The sequence below is a fragment of the Sus scrofa genome, chromosome 6, assembly GCF_054392235.1.
Source record: "Sus scrofa isolate SSC_HxYL_T2T_F1_AM1 chromosome 6, Sscrofa_HxYL_maternal_Yorkshire_Landrace_v2.0, whole genome shotgun sequence".
NCBI lineage: Eukaryota > Metazoa > Chordata > Mammalia > Artiodactyla > Suidae > Sus > Sus scrofa.
The window spans coordinates 15,033,777-15,053,390 of NC_139388.1; the positions used below are offsets into that span (position 1 = coordinate 15,033,777).

Consider the following 19,614-nt stretch of genomic DNA (forward strand, 5'->3'; position numbering starts at 1 on the left):
AGGACAATTTATTTTTAAATGGCTAGTGGGGGGAAGTAGTTTGTTATACTATACTTGACATGTTTGGCAACTCAAAGATTGCTTCAAAATTAGAAAAAGTGATACAATAAAAAAAGAATTTTCCTCATTGGCTATTTTTCCCTGAACATAGTTTATGTAGGAAAGACAGAATAATTGCTTGATTCTGTACCTTTATTAATTTTCAGAATAATGAATTGGTGCCATAGTAATTTCCAGTGATAGCAATTTTTAAAGTAATATTATGAACTAAGATATCTTTATATTTTATGTACTTTAATCAATTATAGTGATTACTCTTTCTGATTCTCAAATTTTCTCTGTGTCCTTTTGTCACAATTCCAATAGTCAATAGTATCCTTTCTTTCTGTACAAGTTGTTCAAGGTTCATCATTTACACTTCCTGCCCCAAACCTGGGATCAATTTTTGGACCTTGAAAAACTCACAGAAGTCCTTCCCTTCAAAGCCTACTTAACCAGGAGTTCCCGTCGTGGCACAGTGGTTAACGAATCCAACTAGGAACCATGAGGTTGCGGGTTCGATCCCTGCCCTTGCTCAGTGGGTTAAGGATCCAGTGTTGCCGTGAGCTGTGGTGTAGGTTGCAGACAAGGCTTGGATCCCACATTGCTGTGGCTCTGTCGTAGGCTGGTGGCTATGGCACTGATTAGACCCCTAGCCTGGGAACCTCCATATGCCACAGGAGTGGCCCAAGAAATGGCAAAAAGAAAAAAAAAAAAAAAAAAAAAAAAAAAAAAAAAAGCCTACTTAACCAAAAAGACAACCCACAGAATGGGAGAAAATCTTTGCAAGTGAATTGACTGACAAGGGATTAATCTCCAAAATTTATAAACACCTTCTGCAGCTCCATACCAAGAAAACAAACAAGCCTATCAAAAAAATGGGCAGAAGATCTAAACAGACAGTTCTCCAAAGAAGACATACAGATGGCCAAGAAACACAAGGAAAGATGTTCAACATCACTCATCATTAGAAAAATGCAAATCAAAACCACTCTGAGGTACCACCTTACACCAGCCAGAATGGCCATCATCCAAAAGTCTACAAACAGTAAGTGCTGGAGAGGGTGTGGAGAAAAAGGAACACTAGTACACTGTTGGTGGGATTGTAAATTGGCGCAACCACTGTGTTAAACAGTATGGAGATTCCTCAGAAAACTAAACAGAGAACTACCATTTGATCCAGCAATCCCACTCCTGGGCATCTGTCCTGAGAAAACCATGACTTGCAAAGACACATGTACTCCAGTGTTCATTGCAGCACTATTTACAATAGCCAAGACATGGAAACAACCTAAATGTCCATCGACAGAGAAGTGGATCAAGAATATGTGGTACATATTCACGATGGAATATTACTCAGCCATTAAAAAGAATGAAATACTGGCATTTTTAGCAACATGGATGGACCTAGAAACTATCATGCTAAGTGAAGTCAGCCATACAATGAGACACCAACATCAAATGCTTTCACTGACATGTGGAATCTGAAAAAAGGACAGACTGAACTTCTTTGCAGAACAGATGCTGACTCACAGACTTTGAAAAACTTATGGTCTCTGGAGGAGACAGTTTGGGGGGTGGGGGAATGTGCCTGGGCTGTGGGATGGAAATCCTATGAAATCAGATTGTTATGATCATTATACAACTACAGATGTGATAAATTCATTTGAGTAATAAAAAAAAAAAATGAAAGAAAAAAATTTAGGGCACCTTATTTTAAAACCCGCCTGTTGAAGCTTGTTATTTTTTTCTCTGTCAGATATCTGACCAGCTAGTTCTGTACTTCCTCCAAGAGGAATGGCAAGCAAAAAAGAGGATCTCCAAAGCCACGCTGTGTGGGTATTACAAGCACTTGTTTCTTAGGTTCATGGGAGAAGGTGGTTATATGCTAATCCTTTTATTAACTCCCTTGAATCAGAAACCACTCCTTTGACCATTTGCTATAACCATTCATAGAACTCAGGGAAATACTTACATTAACTGGTTTATTATAAAAGATATAATAAAGGATACAGACAAACAGCCAGAAGAGGCACACAGAGCAAGATCTGACAGGGTCCTCCCCCAGGGAGTTGGGGTGTGCACCAACCCAGAAGCTCTCTGAACCTCTTTGGTTATGTTTTTATGGAGGCTTCATTATGTGGGCATGGATGATTAAGTCATTGGACAATGGTGACTGAACTCAGTCTCCAGCCCCTCTTCCCTCCCTGAAGGTCAGGGCTGAGACTTCCAATCCTTTAATCGATCACTCAGTTTCTCAGGCTACCAGACTTCACCCTCCAAGAGTCACCTCATTAGCGTAAACCCAAGCTTGGTTGAAAGAAAGGTACTTATTATGAATGACAAAAGATGCTCTTCTCACCCCTCTTAGGAAATTCCAAGGAGTTTTGGAGCTCTGTGCCTGGAACAAGGAGGAAGATCAAATATGTATTTCTTATTTTGTTACAATAGCACAATGACTAAATTTATTATAACTTTTCTCATCTCTGGCACTGAGAAACAGATAGGTGAGCCTACTTGTTTGCTTTATTTCTCTAATAGGAACATTTAGAAGTGGTAAGCCAGTCAGTTTCTAGAAGCATCTCATCCTGAAGCTTTATCTCATCCTACAGCTAGAGCTGGCCAATACTGTATTGTTCATTCCCGTCTCCCAACATTCAAGTTTGACCTTCATTCTGCCTTTTTTTTTTTTTTTTTTTGCCATTTCTTGTGCCGCTCCCGTGGCATATGGAGGTTCCTAGGCTAGGGGTCGAATCGGAGCTGAAGCTGCCAGCCTATGCCAGAGCCACAGCAACTCAGGATCCGAGCCACATCTGCGACCTACACCACAGCTCACGGCAACGCCGGATCATCAACCCGCTGAGCAAGGGCAGGGATAGAACCCACAACCTCATGGTTCCTAGTCAGATTCGTTAACCACTGCGCCACGACAGGAACTTGACCTTCATTCTTCTTACATAAGGAAGGCTGACCTAAAACCATTCATCTTGCTAGAAGGAATTCACACATTCATTCAACAAGTTTTCTGGAGTACCTACTAAGGGCCAAACACTGTTCTTGGTAGTAAGGGTACAAGTGTGAACAAAACAGGAATATACTCCTGCCTTCACGGAGCTTACTTTCAAATGGGGGCAAACGGACCATAACAAAATAGATATGTAAACTATAACATACAAGAAAAAACAAGGCAGGAATGAGCAATGCAGAGGGAGACACAAACTTAAAGTGTTTTGGGGTGAGATTTGAAGGAGATTAAAAAAGCAAGCCATGTGGTTTGCTGGGAGAAGAAATTTCCAAGCAGAGGAAACAGCTGGTGTGATGATCCAGAGGTACAAACAGGCTTTGGTATTTGTGAAATAGTAAGGAGGCTACTGTGGCGGGGATGGAATGAACAAGGTGAAGAGAGGAGCAAAGGTCAAAGAAGTAAAGTGAAGGTCAGAGGGGACAGAGCACCTAGGCCTGGGCATTTATTCTGCATGTATGAGAAATCATCTGATTTTTAGAAAGAGGAATGAACTTATCCAACTTATGTTTAAATGGCATAGCTCTGGGTGCTGTGTTGAGCACGGAATGGAGGGGAGCTAACATAGACACAGAAGCCAGTCAAGAAGCTATTGTAATAATCTCGCTGGGAGATGAGGTGGTTAAGCAGGGAAGGAGGTAACAAGTGATCACACAATGTCCATCTTTAAAAGTAGATCCATTAGAATTTGCTGAAGGCTTAGATGTAGGTACAAAAAAGAGGAAGGAGTCAAGGATAATCCTTAAGGTTTTGGTCTGAGCACCTTAAAGGGTGGTCCCATCAGCTGACATGATGAAGACCGAAAGAAACAGGACTGGGGGGCTGCTGCTCGGGGGCTCAGTTTTGTCACCTCCTAACAGAGATGTCAAGTGGGTGGTCGAACACAGGGTCCTAGAGTTAAGGAGAATGGTCCGGGCTGTAGACATATTATTTGGGCATTTGGGTATCACAAGTCACAATGATGAGAGAGACACATGAATGATACCCACTCAGAGGGCAAAGTTTTTCATACACAGGGACTCTTGTCACCAGCGAATGTGGCCCAACTAGAATCCTGCTATACTTCCAATTAGATAGCACTCTTTCCCTGTGTGGGAGAGAAGGTGTGAAAGTTGGTAGCAAGAGGAGGAGAGAACGGGAAGACTTCCAAGTTTCCTTTACAGACCTCCGCTATTGACTCCCCTTTACCATAGGATGTAGTCCGAGCCTCCCGAGGCCCGAAATTGTTACATGACATATACCCTAAGTCCAAGGAAGTTAACATAGTATCTTAAGAGCAGGAAATTTTTTTCTTAGGAAAAACATAAGGTCATCAAGATAAAAATATGCAGTCTTCCAGGACCCAACATTCCATGTCAGCTATAGCTTCAGGAAACATTTAGTTTTGCCTTCCTTCCCCCCAAAATTCATGCTACAAAACAAGGACTGAAATCATCCATGGAATATTCTTGTGGCCTGAGACAAACAGAGCCCAAGTAACACTGCCTCACACTGACTTTAAATTATCTGTTTAGCTGTTTATTTTCTCCACTAGACTTCGAAGTCCTCAAAGAGGTGAGAATGTGCCCTTTCTTCATGGAACAGCAAAAACAATAATCTACCAACGTCCCATTCACTGAACTAGTAATACATGTCAGACACAATGCTAATGGTTTTCAGGCATTTAATCTTCACACAACCATATGAGTGTGTATTATTTACTCCATTTCTCAGATAAGAAGCTTGAGATTCAGCAAGGTCATGAAACTTACTTAACAGTCAGGCTCAGGCAGTCAGGGTGCCCTTGGAAGACAGGACAAAATGCAGTCCTAGTTTATAGCTGTGATTTAGAGTCACAGGGGCTGAAGGGAGAGGGGATGAGGGGAATTAGATATGTTTATGTTTTATTTCCTGTAACAATGCCTTAAACATCACAATGATTCAAGTGAAGTTATAAGCAGCATTAGGAAGAAGACAGACAGAAATCATATTTTACAAGCTAATTCCTTTATAAAATTATTTCAGAGCAAAGTGGAACAGTGAATACACTTGCACATGCTGCAAATGCACATAATCCTACCTGCCTCTTTCTCTGAGACCACCGTGGCCAGTACTTTAAACATGGAAGATGATATCTACTTTGTTAGTAACAGTAAGGAGATAATTTTCTGAATTAGTAAATTCATCACACCTCCTAGCTTAGCTCCTTAAGAAATGAAGAGCTGGAAGTCTGAAAACAGCTTAGGTTTCACAAGTGGCTCAACGTGCCATGAAGGATTATTTCCCCTTTCTGTATCCCAGTTTCTCTGGCCAGGTTAAAATCCTATACTGAGTAAAAACTTCAAAACAGTTTTTGATCCTTTAAGAACAAGTATTAACATAAGGAGGACAAAGCTGAAGCAAAAACTAGAAGCAAACATGTAGAACTCAATTTCAAATCCACATACAATTGTAGTCCATAATCTATTTGTAGTTGATATAGAAGGTAAAATAAATTATTGGGTAGATGTAAGGTAAAATCCGTCCCTGCCCTTGGTCTAGACCTTCTGATTGGATCAGCCATTCCCATGGCATTCCCAGCTTCCCTGGTTTTGCCGCCAAGGTTCTCAGGGGTGCTGAGTGGCTCTGGAATTTGAATATATCACACATGCTGGGTGGGGCGGGGGGGGGTCCATTGAGACCACCAGAAACTCAATCTATTTGTGACCTGAGACAAGATTTTATTGCTTCTCAGGTTAAGAGTTAAAAATGTTTTGCTTTTCTACCTCAGGGGTATTAGTTTGATGTATGAGGCAGGGCGATTATTAAATCTTCCATGCCTTCCAAAGATGTAAATTAAACCGCAGCATCTCCTTGGCCACCTTCCCTGTATGAGCTGGAGGTTTATGATTAACTTGTCACTCTTGCATATTCATCAAAACAAGCAGCGCCATAATTCACTACACCTGTTTATTTAAGGGTACCTGCCATTCCTACTTTTGGTGGACAGGATACTAGTCTCCTGATTTCCTGGCAGAACTATAGCAAAGCTTTTAAAAAGGAGGAAAGAATTACTGTCCTCAAATTTGTGTCCTCGTTTCCACAAATATATTTGAAAGAAAGGTGGCTTATACGTAACCATGTGTTGTTCTTTTTGCTTTAAACAAAACTGCACTGCGTTTGGCTTCCCTTGCCTGTTCACAGACACCACATTGGCTAATTCTGTTCATCCGAACGTCTTTCCAACACTTGAAGAGGTCCAGATGAAGTGGACGTAAAACTCTAAAATTCTCTTGTCATTTCTGTCACCATTCAATTCAACAAATACAATATTTATTAGGTCCCTTCTATGTGGGAAGCAGCAAATCAAATTTAGCCTTTCATTTCTTCATCCAATATTTATTTAATGTCTTTCATATGCCAGTAAGAGTACTAGATGTACCATTCGCTGTTCAAAACAGTGAACGGTCCTTTCCCCCACGGAATTTACAGCCTTGCTACCCACTTCCCAAGTCTCTCCATACTATGAAAAATGGGGAGAAGGGAGGGACAGTGAGAACCTCAATAAAAGGGAAGAAAAGCAGAACATATCCCTTCTAAGGTAAGTATACACAAAATAGACATTAAATTGAGCTAGGATTAATCAGACATCTGCAAGGTTCATTTCCTCCTCCTGGTCCAGTGTAGGTCTGCAGGACTCAAGTGCACTGAAACCATAGCATTTTGCCTCTTTTTTCTCCCCGTGCTTGTCATATCACCAATTATCTGGTTTGCTGAAGCAGAGGAGGTTTTCAAAGGAAATTTTCAGCAGGACTGCCTGACCTCTGATCTGCCACAGGAAAAATTCACCTTTACCCACTTTAAATCTTAGGATAAATACCTTTCATTTTTAAGAAATAGAGTCCTAATTATATCCTTAGCTCTCTTTTCAAAAGTTTTTGTTATGGAAATTGGCAAAAAAATATGATAAAGATGAGATAAAATAATGAACCCTCATGGAGCGATCAGTGAGTTCATTAATTATCTGTATTTTGCCATTCTTGTTTTTATCTATCACATGTCTCTCTCCTCTCACCTTTATTTCTGTTTTTGATTATTTCAAAATAAATTCCCACTTAATACCACTTCGCCTAAAAATTCATCAGAATTTATCTCTGACAAATAAGATTTTTAAAATATAGCTGTAATGTTGTAATATTTAACCAAATAAGAATAATTCTTTAATATCTTCTAATATCTAAGCCCATGTTCAAATGTCTCTGATTGTATTTTTTAAAAAATCCTCTTGCAGAGTTCTGGTTGTGGCACAGCGGAAATGAATCTGGCTAGTACCCATGAGGTTACGGGTTTGTTCCCTGGATTCCCTCAGTGGGTTGGGGATCTGGCGTTGCCGTGAGCTGTGGTGTAGGTCACAGATGTGGCCTGGATCTGGTGTTGCTGTGGCTATGGTGTAGGCTGGCAACTGTAGCTCTAATTTGACCCCTAGCCTGGGAACTCCCATATGCCATGGATGCAGCATAAAAATAAAAGCAAAAATAAATAAATAAATAATCCTTTTGAATTGAAACAGGATCTAAACAAAGTCTACACAATGGATTTTGGTGATGTGTCTTTAATTTACACCTTTTCTCCCCTTATCCTTTTGAATACCACCAAAAGAATCATCCAGTAGTAGAGACAATAGAGGGTAAAAAAGATTGGGTCTATAGGTTCTACTTAGGTATGGAGAGCTGATAAAGACGTTATGGTTGAAAAAAAAAGAGGTTGAACAAACTGCAAGTAAATGACTTTTCCTGAAACCATCAAAAAGCTAAAGTTGAGTACTGAGCCCCAAATCTGAGAAACAAATGTCCCCAGGAAGACATGGAATGCAAGCACTGTTTACTTGGAGCACTTGAAGAGTTCACCTGGAATTGTTTAAAAATTTGTAGAGGGTGAGCACTGGCTGGTGAGCTCTAAAGGCTGCAGATACAGGGGAGTGCACATCACTCACAGGCTTCTAGCTCTACAGATTCCAATGCGTACTCACAAAAAATGATGGCAAGAGTCCTGAGAAAGCGTCCCTTGTCGCACAGGCTTAGGAGAGGGGAAGAACAGCTGCTGCAGGAGGGCCATGGAGCCTGCCCAGATCCTCTTCTCTATCTCCCTATAAAAAAAAATTACCAGTAATGTGGTAAACGAAAATAAGCAAGGGAAAGAACCCACAATACCAAGAGATAAAATAATCAACAGAACCAGATTCATATATGACACAGATATTGGAGCTAACAGGGAATTAAAATAACGATGAAAAGTATGTCAAAGGCTCCAGTGGAGAAAAGGAACAAGCACTGCCAAATGAGTAATTTCAGAAGAGATGGAATCTGTAAAAAAACAAATGGAGATGGTAAAACAACAACAAACAGTACTAGAGGTCAGGACTGTTATTGACAGGCTCAGCAGCAGACTTAACAGAGCTGAGGGAAAAATCAGTGAACTTGAAAACTATACAAACAGAAGACAGGATCCGGGAACTGTAGGACAACATCAAATGATCTTATAGATGTGCAATTAGAATTCCAAAAGGAAAAAAAGAGAATGGTGGAGTTCCCACCTTGGTGCAGCAGAAATGAATCTGACTAGGAACCATGGAGTTCCCGTCATGGCGCAGTGGTTAACGAATCCGACTAGGAACCATGAGGTTGCGGGTTCAGTCCCTGCCCTTGCTCAGTGGGTTAACGATCCGGCGTTGCCGTGAGCTGTGGTGTAGGTTGCAGACACGGCTCGGATCCCTCGTTGTTGTGGCTCTGGCGTAGGCTGGTGGCTACAACTCTGATTCGACCCCTAGCCTGGGAACCTCCATATGCCTCGGGAGCGGCCCAAGAAATAGCACAAAAAAAAAAAAAAATGACTAGGAACCATGAGGTTGTGGGTTCAATCCCTGGCCTCGCTCAATGGGTTAAGGATCCAGTGTTGCTATGGTGTAGGTTGCAGACATGGCTAAGATCTGGCATTGCTGTGGCTGTGGTGTAAGCCAGCAGCTGTAGCTCTGATTCAACCCTTAGCCTGGGAACCTCCATATGCCTCAGGTGTAGCCCTAAAAAGCAAAAAACAAACAAACAAAAAAAGAGAATGGAATAGAATAAATATTTGAAAGGATAATGGCTAAGAATTTCCAAAATTAATGGCATACATAAAGCCATAGATCTAAACCACTAACCAAGATAAAATACCCAAGCCAGAGACAGACATATCATATTCGACCTCTGAAAACACAAAGAAAAAATCTTAAAGGCAGAAAAGGGGGGGAAAGACATGGAGAAACAAACATTGCAATTATAACAGCATCTTGTGAGAAACCATGAAAGCTATAAAACAAGTGTGACATTTTTTAAAGGTGTAAACCAGAGAATGACATCATCAAGGTGGTGGAGTAAGAGACTTTAGCTATTAGACACTTATCCCTGAATGAAAACAGCTCTGGGAAAGCTCAGGAAGCTGCTTACAAAGCTTCAGCAACACAATGCAGCAATCGATCAATCAAAATAACCATATAAAAAGGGTAGCAAGAAGAGTTTCATTTTGCCTGTATCGTCCCATCCCCCAGGCTGGCACTGTTCAGTGATAAGAGGGAGCTCCTCAGCCTGAGAGTTTCCCTTACCCATAAGATCAAAGTGTGGTGAACAATCAGCTTCCCCAGCCTTTCAGAGCACTGCACAAAGAACCCACTTAAGTTCAGCCCACCCAGAGACCAGCAAAGTTGAGACTTCCAGAGATGGGAAGGAACAGAGAAGTGCAGGAGCTACCAGTGTCAGTCATGAAGCACAAGCAACTGCAACTCCCAGGGGCCTGCTCTGCAGAAGACCACAGAAGTCTTCACTGCTGAGGACCTCGACAGCCCTTACTGACACCATAGGCCCCCTTCCCCACTTTCATCACTGAGAATCTCATTGCAGATTCCATCACTGCTTACAAAGGCCCCTAACAGTTTTTGCTACTGAGAAAATCAATGCCAAGCATAGTCACTGTGGACCCCTTACAGTGATTTCGCTGCTGAGATTTTTCACCTCACACATTTTCATGCTCACAGACACCATCTGTCCAAGTCTCTCCATGTTCCCTCCCCACCAAAGCCCAGAATCCACCCTAGCTACCAGTCAGTCTCTGCAGCCTAGGCCCCCAAAACTTATCTGCACTGCTGTGCATGTACCCATGGCCAGCTACTGCAGCCACGAGTACATACTAATAGCCAAGGCCCGTCCCCCTCAGCTGCTTGTGGACCCAGAGATGGCTCTGACTCCTGTTGAGAGCTGGTATTACTACATGGGCAATTCAGCACCTACATGCTGCCATCTCCAGGTCCCATTAGCAGCCTCCACTGCCTTGCACTTACCTGAGACTAGCTCCTCTAGTCAAACAAGTATATGCAAACAGAAAGGGCCTCCATAGCTGTTTGTGCACCCACAGTAGTTTGTCCCAGCCCCTACTGCTTGCCCTGGCCTTTGCCACTGCCTGCCTGAGTGTCTGCAGCCAGCCCCTGCTACTATGCATGCACCTGCAACTGCCCTCACAGTGTGTGCACATCCTGGTTCCAACCACCACTACCATGTGCCCTTGTCCCTAGACCACCAATGAAGACCAACAGCCCTTGAAGTCCCTGTAGATCCCCACAGCTCTTGCCAAGGATCATGTAGTTGTCAATGTCATGAATCCCAGCTGCCTGAGCTGAAAAGACATCATGCACTCCTGGACCCAGAACCACGATACACCCCATTTGATCCCCCTACAACTACACCTAGAGTCACAAAATGTTCCAGCATGCCACCACCCAAAGGTGAAGATTTTTCTGTACCAAAGATAGTCCATAAAGTAGAAGAGGTGACTGCTTGTTCAAATGTGCAGATGCCTATACAAGGCTACAGAAATCATGAAGAATCAGGGAAACATGATGCCACCAAAGTGACACAGTAAACTTTGAGTAACTGACCCTTTCAAAGAAATAGAGATCCAGAGATTGGCCAATAAAGAATTCAAAATATTTTTTCCAAAGATGCTCAAATTGTTACAAGGGAATATGGATATATGACTTAATGCAATTAGAAAAATTTTAAACAACAAAATGAGGAATTCAACAAAGAGATAGAAAACATTGAAAAAGAACCAAATGGGAAATTTGGAGGTGAAGAATTCAATGACACACTGAAGAATCCAATAGAGAACTTCAACAGCAGACTCGACCAAGTACAAGAAAAAAAAATCAGTGAGCTCAAAGACAGGTTATCTTAAATTATCCAGTCAGAAGGGTAAAAAAAATAATAATAATGCAAAAGAATGAAGAAAGCCTAAGGGAATTAAGGGGCATCAAAATCATCATTATTATCATCTATTGATTATTGGAATCCCAGAATGAGAAGAGAGGGAGCTAAGGGCAAAAGTTTATTTAAAGAAGTAATAAATACAAATTTCCCAAATCTGGGGAGGGATTTAGACATCAAGATTTTGAAGCTCTTTGGTCCCCAGATAAAGTCAATCCAAAAAGATTTTCTCCAAGACACATTATGATAAAACTGCCAAAAGAAAAAAGAAAAAAAGAAAAATCCTGTAAGCAGCAAGAGAAATGAAGTTTGGCATTTATAGGGAACTCCCATAAGACTGTCACTGAATATCTCAGCAGGAACCTTGCAGTCCAAGAGAGAATGTGATTATATATTCAATGTTTTGAAAGGGGAAAAACTGCCAACCAAGAAAATTTTACCAGGCTAAGCTGTCCTTCAGAAAAGAATGGGAGTGGGGGGTGGGGTGATGTGCTTGGGCTGTGGGATGGAAATCCTGTGAAATCAGTTTGTTATGATCATTATACAACTACGGATGTGATAAATTCATTTGAGTAATAAAAAAATGAAAAAAAAGAAAAGAATGGGAGATAATGCTTATACACTCAAAAAAGTAGCACCTAAATATGTAAAACAAATATCAACAGACATAAAAGGAGAAAAAGACAGCAATACAATAATAATAGGGGACTTTAGTGCTCCACTTTCATTAATGCATAGATCATCCAGACAGAAAACAATAAGGAAGCACTGACCTTAAATAACATGTTATGCTAGAAGGACTTAAATATATCCAGAATATTCCATTCAAAAGCAACAGACTACACATTCTTCTCAAGCACACATGGAACATTCTCCAGGATAGATGACATGTTACGCACAAAACAACTATAAATAAATTTAAGAAGACTAAAATCATATCAAGCATCTTGTCCAACTACAATGGTATGAAACTAGAACTCAATTACAAGAAGAAAACTAGAAAATTCACAAATATAGGGAGATTAAACAATATGTTACTGGATAACCAATGAGTCAAAGAAGAAATTAAAAGAGAAATCAAAATACACCTTGAAGCAAATAAAAATGGAAATACAACATAAAACATATGGGATGCTGCAAAAGTAGTTCTAAGAGGGAAGTTCATAGCAATAAATGCTTACCTCAAGAAACAAGAAAATTTTAAAATTAATAATCTATCTTTATACCTCAAGGAACTAGATAAAGAACAAACGAAGCCCAAAGTTACTACAAGGAAGGGAATAACAAAGATCAGAATGGAAATAAATGAAATAGAGACTAAGAGCACAACTGGGAAAGATCAAAGAAACCAAGAGCCTGTTTGTTAAAAGACAAACAAAATTAATAAACTTTTAGCTAGACTCACCAAGAAAATAAAAGTGAACTCAAATAAATAAAATCATAAATAAAGGAGGAAACACTGCAATCGACACCACAGAAATACAAAGGATAGTCTCTTATAGAGACTATGATGAAGAATTAACTGTATCCCAACAAACTGAACAACAACAAATTGTAGAAGAAATGCATAAATTCCTAAAAACACTACCAAGACTGAATCATGAAAAGAGAAGATCTAGACAGCTTACTAGTAAGGAAATTAAATCAATCCTCAAAGACACTCCAATAAACAAAAGTTCAGAACCAAATGGCTTCACTCATGAATTTTACCAAACATTTAAAGAAGAAATAATACCAGTCCTTAAACTCTTCCAAAAAATAGAATAGAAACACTTCTAAACTCATTTTACAAAGCCAACATTATCCTGAAACCAAACCAGCCAAGGATGCCACAAGAAAAGAAAATTAAGGCCAATATCCCTGATGAACACAGATGCAAAATCCTCAATGAACCAAATTCAATAATACATTAAAAGGATCATACACTATGATCAAATAGTATTTTTCCAGGGATGCAACGATGGTTCAATACCTACAAATCAATCAATGTGATACATCACATTAACAAAATGAAGGATAAAAAGCATACAATCATCTCAACAGATTATCATTAAACCACAAGAAGATATCACCTCCCACCTATCAGAATGGCTATCATCAAAAAGACAGCAAATAACAAGCACTGGCAAGGATGTGGAGATAAGGGAATGCTTGAGCACTGTTAGTGGGACTGTAAATTGGTGCAACCACTATGGAAACCAGTACGGTGGTTCCTCAAAAAATTAAAAATAGAACTATCATATGATCCAGAAGCTTCACTTCTGGGTACTTATCAGAAGAAAACAAAAAAAAAGAAGAAAGAGAGAGAGAGAGAGAAAGAAAGAGAGGGGAAGAGGGGGAGAGAGAGAAAAAGAAAGAAAATCAAGATGAAATAAATAACACTCTAAGTAAATATACCAAAATTGACACTAATGAAAGCTCTAAACAAATGAATTTTGTAAAAAGAAATATAGGAAATCATAAGAATTCCTCTGCCAAAAATATACTAGGCTGAGCTCATTTCACAAAGTCAACCAAATTTTTAAAATCGGATAATGCAAATGCTATTTAAACTATTTCAGTGCACAGAAAAAAAATCCAAATTATTTTTTTATAAAGCAAATATAACATTGATTCCAAAAACAGAAAACACTGCTCAATAAAGCAAAACTACAGACCAATTTCATTTGTAAATATTAATGCAAAAATGGTAATTCATATTAGCAAACAGAATCCAATAATCCATCATGATCAAGTAGGGCTTAGTCCATAAATATAAGAGGGGCTCAATATTAAGAAATTCATTAATACAACTAATCATATTAACAACTAATCATATCAACTAAAGAGAAAAATAAGTTCATCTCCACTGATTTTTAAAAAATGGAAAAATGAAACGTTCATGTTTTTAAAAATCTCAAAAATAGGAACTAAAACCTCATCAATATAAATAAAAATAATTAAATAACTTTTAAAATATCAGCAGCTGATATAATGGGGAAATACGAGAGGGCCAGTTCTCAAAATATGTTATGTGGACCCAGACATTATTTATTTCCCCCTTTCGCTATGTTAAATAGTTAATGTGACACAAAAGCATGGACATTATTGCTGATGTCTTAACACAAATCAAGGTAATGGCAACAAATCATACTAGTAGTTGTTGTTGTCTTCATATTCAGAGTAGAGGGGAAAGCCATTTTTAACTAAGAATATCTTTAATGAAGTAGTAAAAATGATGAATTTATTAAGTCTCAAAACTTGAGTGTGTCTTTAATATTCCAGGTGAAGAAATGGGAAGTACACATAAAGCATTTCTGCTGCAATATCCAAACAGAATGGCTGTGTCCAGGAAGAGTATTTGAGCAACTGAGCTGTAAACTGAGGCTGTGCATTTTGCATGGAACACCATTTTTAAAAAACAACTGGCAAATTACAGTTATTCAGACTTGAGTATCTGGCACATATTTTCTCAAAAAATTGATAAAGTGAGCTGTCACTTCAAGGAAAACAACTGACAATAATGTTGCCATGACAAAATACAAGCATTCAAGCAAAAATTAAAATTTTAGAAATAATTCTGTCTACCACCCTGAGCTTGACAGCTTCTCGGTACTTAGATTTCTCTGATGGGATTAGGGGAGATGTTGAAAAACGCAATTTTTTGATACCATACAACCATCGAATGTGTCAACACTTGCAGGATCCACAAATCTCAATGAACCAGTATTCTCCAAACGACAAATCCATAGTGTTACAAGACCACATGTAAGTAAATGACCCACTCAAAGTACATGACAAACCAATGGATTTTAGCGTAACAGAGTATAAAAGGTCATTGACAGAGTTTTAAGACTCTTCATTGCAACCATCTTTTAAGAAACTATCACCTGTGAAGTTCTGGAGTAGCATCAAAAAATACATGTAATTACCAAAGAGGTCATTAAATTCTCTTCCCTCTTCAAACCACATAGCCATGTGGGGCCAGATTTTAAACATTTCAACCAAGACAATGTGTTGCAATAGACTGAGTATAAGAACAGATACAAGAATCTAGCTTTCTTTTACAAAGACAAAAAAAAATACTTGTAAAAAATGTAAACGATGCCATGCTTCTCACTAAATTTTGTTTTAAACATTATTTTTCATAAAAATATTTATGTTAACATGTAATGGTTTGCGTCATCATTTTTTAATTAATGAAACAGTGTACAAGGCCCTGTCTTTGTCTTTTGAAGTAAAAGGCTGACTAACTCAAGAGTTAATGACTGGGAAATGTGAAGATGCAGAAACAAAGAATAGATGCTGGGCTAGGGAACTCGGAACAATTTACACTATAAATCCAGCCACATATCAGAATCACCAAACTCACAGTTTCCTGAAAGATATAAAGGCCTGACACACATTCCTAAATTGTCTTTATGGGAAGCAGATCCCCACCAGATGAAAACTGCTGACCACAAGAACAAAGAACCTAGACTGGTTGGAACCAGAAGGCTGATGATGCTAACTCCTAATTACTTCACCACCAACAAATCAGAACAATGTCCAGAAGCTGATTGTGCCCTGCTCTTTGAATCATTGCTGTAAGACTTCTCACTACCCCTCCAGGTCAGGACACACAGTCTTGGGGACATGAGCCTGCTCTGGCTTCCTTCGCTTGGCAAAACAATGAAGCTCTTCTTCTCTACTTCACGCAAAACTCTGTCTCTGAGATTCAATTTGGTGTCAATCACAGAATTTCAGAATTCTGGGTTTCAACATTATTAATAAAACAAAACGTTTCCCAGTTTTAATTTCTGATATGGAAAATATCAACAGATATAACTACCATAAATTAAATCTCTTTGGATTTCTCAGTAACTTTCTTAAGAGGGTAAAGGGGACTTGAGACGGAAAAGTTTGAGAACCACGGCGCTACAGACATTCTCACTAAGGTCAGGATGATATCAGGTCTGGGCAGAAAATATACAAGATGAAACTGAAACAGAGGCCAGCAAGTAAAGCACAGAAACTATCAAACACTTTCGAATTATGTTTAAAAAAAAGACATATGTATCAATTTGAAGAAGTCTCTCTCACCCACCGGTGCCAAATAATTTGAGCATTGAGTAAGAAAAATAATTGTAATTAAGATACATCAAATATATAATCACCCATAAGTTACTAAAGATAGTTAAAAAAAACAACTACAAAAAAATTTCATTAGTTACCTTTGGAGGTTGCTAAGATAACAACTGAAAACTGATCAAAGTATTTTTTAAAAATTAACCATTTGTGGAGTTCCCTGGTAGCCTAGTGGTTAAGAACTCTGTGGCTTGGTTTGATCCCTGGTCCAGGAACTTGTGCATGCCACAGGCGTGGCCAAAAAATTTAATTAATTAAATTAAGCAATTGTGGAGTTTTGAGTTGTGGCTCAACAGAAATAAATCCGACTAGTATCCATGAGAATGCAGGTTTGATCCATGGCCTCATTCAGAGGTTGCCATGAGCTGTGGTGTAGATCACAGATGCAGCTCAGATCCCGCTTTGCTGTGGCTGTGGCGTAGGCTGGCAACTGCAACTCCAACTCCACCCCTAGCCCGGGAACTTCCATATGATGCAGGTGCAGTCCTGAAAAAGCAAAAAATGAGAAAACAAAAAATAAATTTAAAAAAATTAAGCACTTGTAAGACCAGAAACCATAAAATTCCTAGAAGAAAACATGCAGAACGCTCTTTGACATAAATTGCAGTATTTTCTTTAGATCTGTCTCCTAAGGCAAAAGAAACAAAAGCAAAAATAAACAAATGGGATCTTATTAAACTTAAGAGCTTTTTCACAGCCAAGGAAACCAAAAACAAGACAAAACAACAAAAAACAACCTACCAAATAGAAAATATTTGCAAAAGCTATGACCAATAGGGGTTAATATACAAAATATATAAACAACTCATACAACTCAATACCCAAAAAACAAAAAACCTGATTTAAAATGGGCAGAAGACATACAAATGGCCAACAGGCACATGAAAAGATGCTCAACATCACTAACTATCAGAGAAATGCAAATCAAAACCACAGTAGATCTCACCTCACACCTGTCAAAATGGCTATCATCAACAAGAACACACATAGCAAATGCTAGGAAGGCTGTCCAGAAAAAGGGAGCCTATGTACACTGTTGTGAGAATGTAAACTGGTGCAGCCACTATGGGAAAACAGTATGGCAGTTCCTCAAAAAAATAAAAATAGAACTAACATATGATTCAGCAATTCCATTCCTAAAAACATATCCAAAGAGAACAAAAACACTAATTCAAAAACATACATGCACACCAATGTTCAAAGCAGCAGTACTTACAATATCCAAGATATGGAAGCAACGCAAGTGCCCATGAACAGATTAATGGATAAAGAAAATGCATATATATATATATATATATATATATATATATATATATATATATACACACACACACACACACACACACACACACACACACACAATGGAATACTACTCAGCCATAAAAAAGGATGACATAATGCCATTTGCAGCAACATGGATGGAACTAGAGAATCTCATACTGAGTGAAATGAGCCAGAAAGACAAAGACAAATACCATATGATATCACTTATAACTGGAATCTAATATCCGGCACAAATGAACATCTCCTCAGAAAAGAAAATCATGGACTTGGAGAAGAGACTTGTGGCTGCCTGATGGGAGGGGGAGGGAATAGGAGGGATCGGGAGCTTGGGCTTATCAGACACAACTTAGAATAGATTTACAAGGAGATCCTGCTGAATAGCATTGAGAACTATGTCTAGATACTCATGTTGCAACAGAACAAAGGGTGGGGGAAAAACTGTAATTGTAATGTATATATGTAAGGATAACCTGACCCCCTTGCTGTACAGTGGGAAAATTAAAAAAATAAATAAATAAATAAATAAAAGAAAGAAAATGCGGCATACATATACAATGGAATACTACTCTGCCACAAAAAAGAATGAAATTTTGGCATTTGTAGCAATGTGGATGGACCCAGAGAATATTATGATAAGTGAAATAATTCAGAGAAAGACAAATACTGTATGTTATCACTTATATGTGGAATCTAAAAATTAAAACCAGCAAATATAATGAAAAAGAAACAGACTGACAGACAGAAGAACTAGTGGGAAGAATGAAGCAGGGAGTAGCAAGAAAGAGGTAGGAGATTAAAAGACTTTATACTACAGACTACTACACTATAAAATAAATAAGCTTAAAGGATATATTGCACTGCACAGGGAACATGGCCAATATTTTATAATAACTATAAATGAAGTAAAGGCTATAAAAATTTTGAAGCACTATGTTGTAAAACTAAAACTAGTATAATATTGTAAATCACTATACCTCAATTAAAAAATTAAATTTTTAAAAGATTAACCATTTTTCCACCTTTTCCTGAACAAAATATTTCAGAAAAAAAGAAATTGTAGATGACTTCAAGAACATATAAAGTCTGGAAAACTGGACAGATGCATGTAAATCTATCAAACTAGAACTCACCCTCAAACCTTGCACAAAAACAAACTCAAAATGGCTTAAAGATTTAAATTTAAGACAAAACAGCATAAACCTCCTAGAAGAGAACACAGCCAAAACATTCTGCCATAAACTGTAAAAATGTTTTCTTAAGTCAGTCTCCCAAGGCAGTAGAAATAAAAGCAAAAACAAACAAATGAGACCTAATCAAACTTACAAACCCTTGTGCAGCAAAGGAAACCACTAAAAAAAAATATGAAAAGACAACTTACAGGATGGAAGAAAATAGTTGAAATAGTTGCCAACAACACAACAACCGATAAGGGCTTACTCTCCAAAATATACAAACAGCTCTTACAGTTCAACAACAACAACAAACCCCAAACGACCCAGTCGAAAAGTGGGCAGAAGACCTAGACAGATATTTCTCCAAAGCAGACAGACAGATGGGCAAAAAACATATGAAAACAGGCACAACATCACTAGTCAATAGAAAAACACATATCAAAAGTACAATGAGGTACCACCTCACACTGGTCAAAATAAACATCATCAAAAAGTCTAGGACTTTCTCTGTTGCTAACAGCCTAGCTACTCAGTGTTGTCTTTGCAATGGATCTGGTTTGATCCCCAGCCTAGGAACTTCCATGTCACAGGTATGACCACATGTTTTTTAAAAAGTCTATATATTAGTGGTTATACCAATTTACATTCCCACCAACAGTGTAGAAGGGTACCATTTTCTCCACACCCTCTCAGGCATTTGTTATTTGTTGATTTGTTAATGATGGCTCTTCTGACAGGT

General features: G+C 38.6%; 1 protein-coding gene across 1 annotated transcript in view; it reads right to left on the reverse strand.

Moving 5' to 3' along the window:
- HYDIN (HYDIN axonemal central pair apparatus protein) overlaps nucleotides 1-19,614 on the reverse strand; it is a 549,453-nt gene that overhangs the window by 404,650 nt on the left and 125,189 nt on the right. Inside the window, exon 4 of the mRNA XM_084959659.1 lies at nucleotides 8,049-8,165. The gene's annotated coding sequence lies outside the window, so the exon portion shown is untranslated. The remainder of the gene's footprint in view (nucleotides 1-8,048; nucleotides 8,166-19,614) is intronic.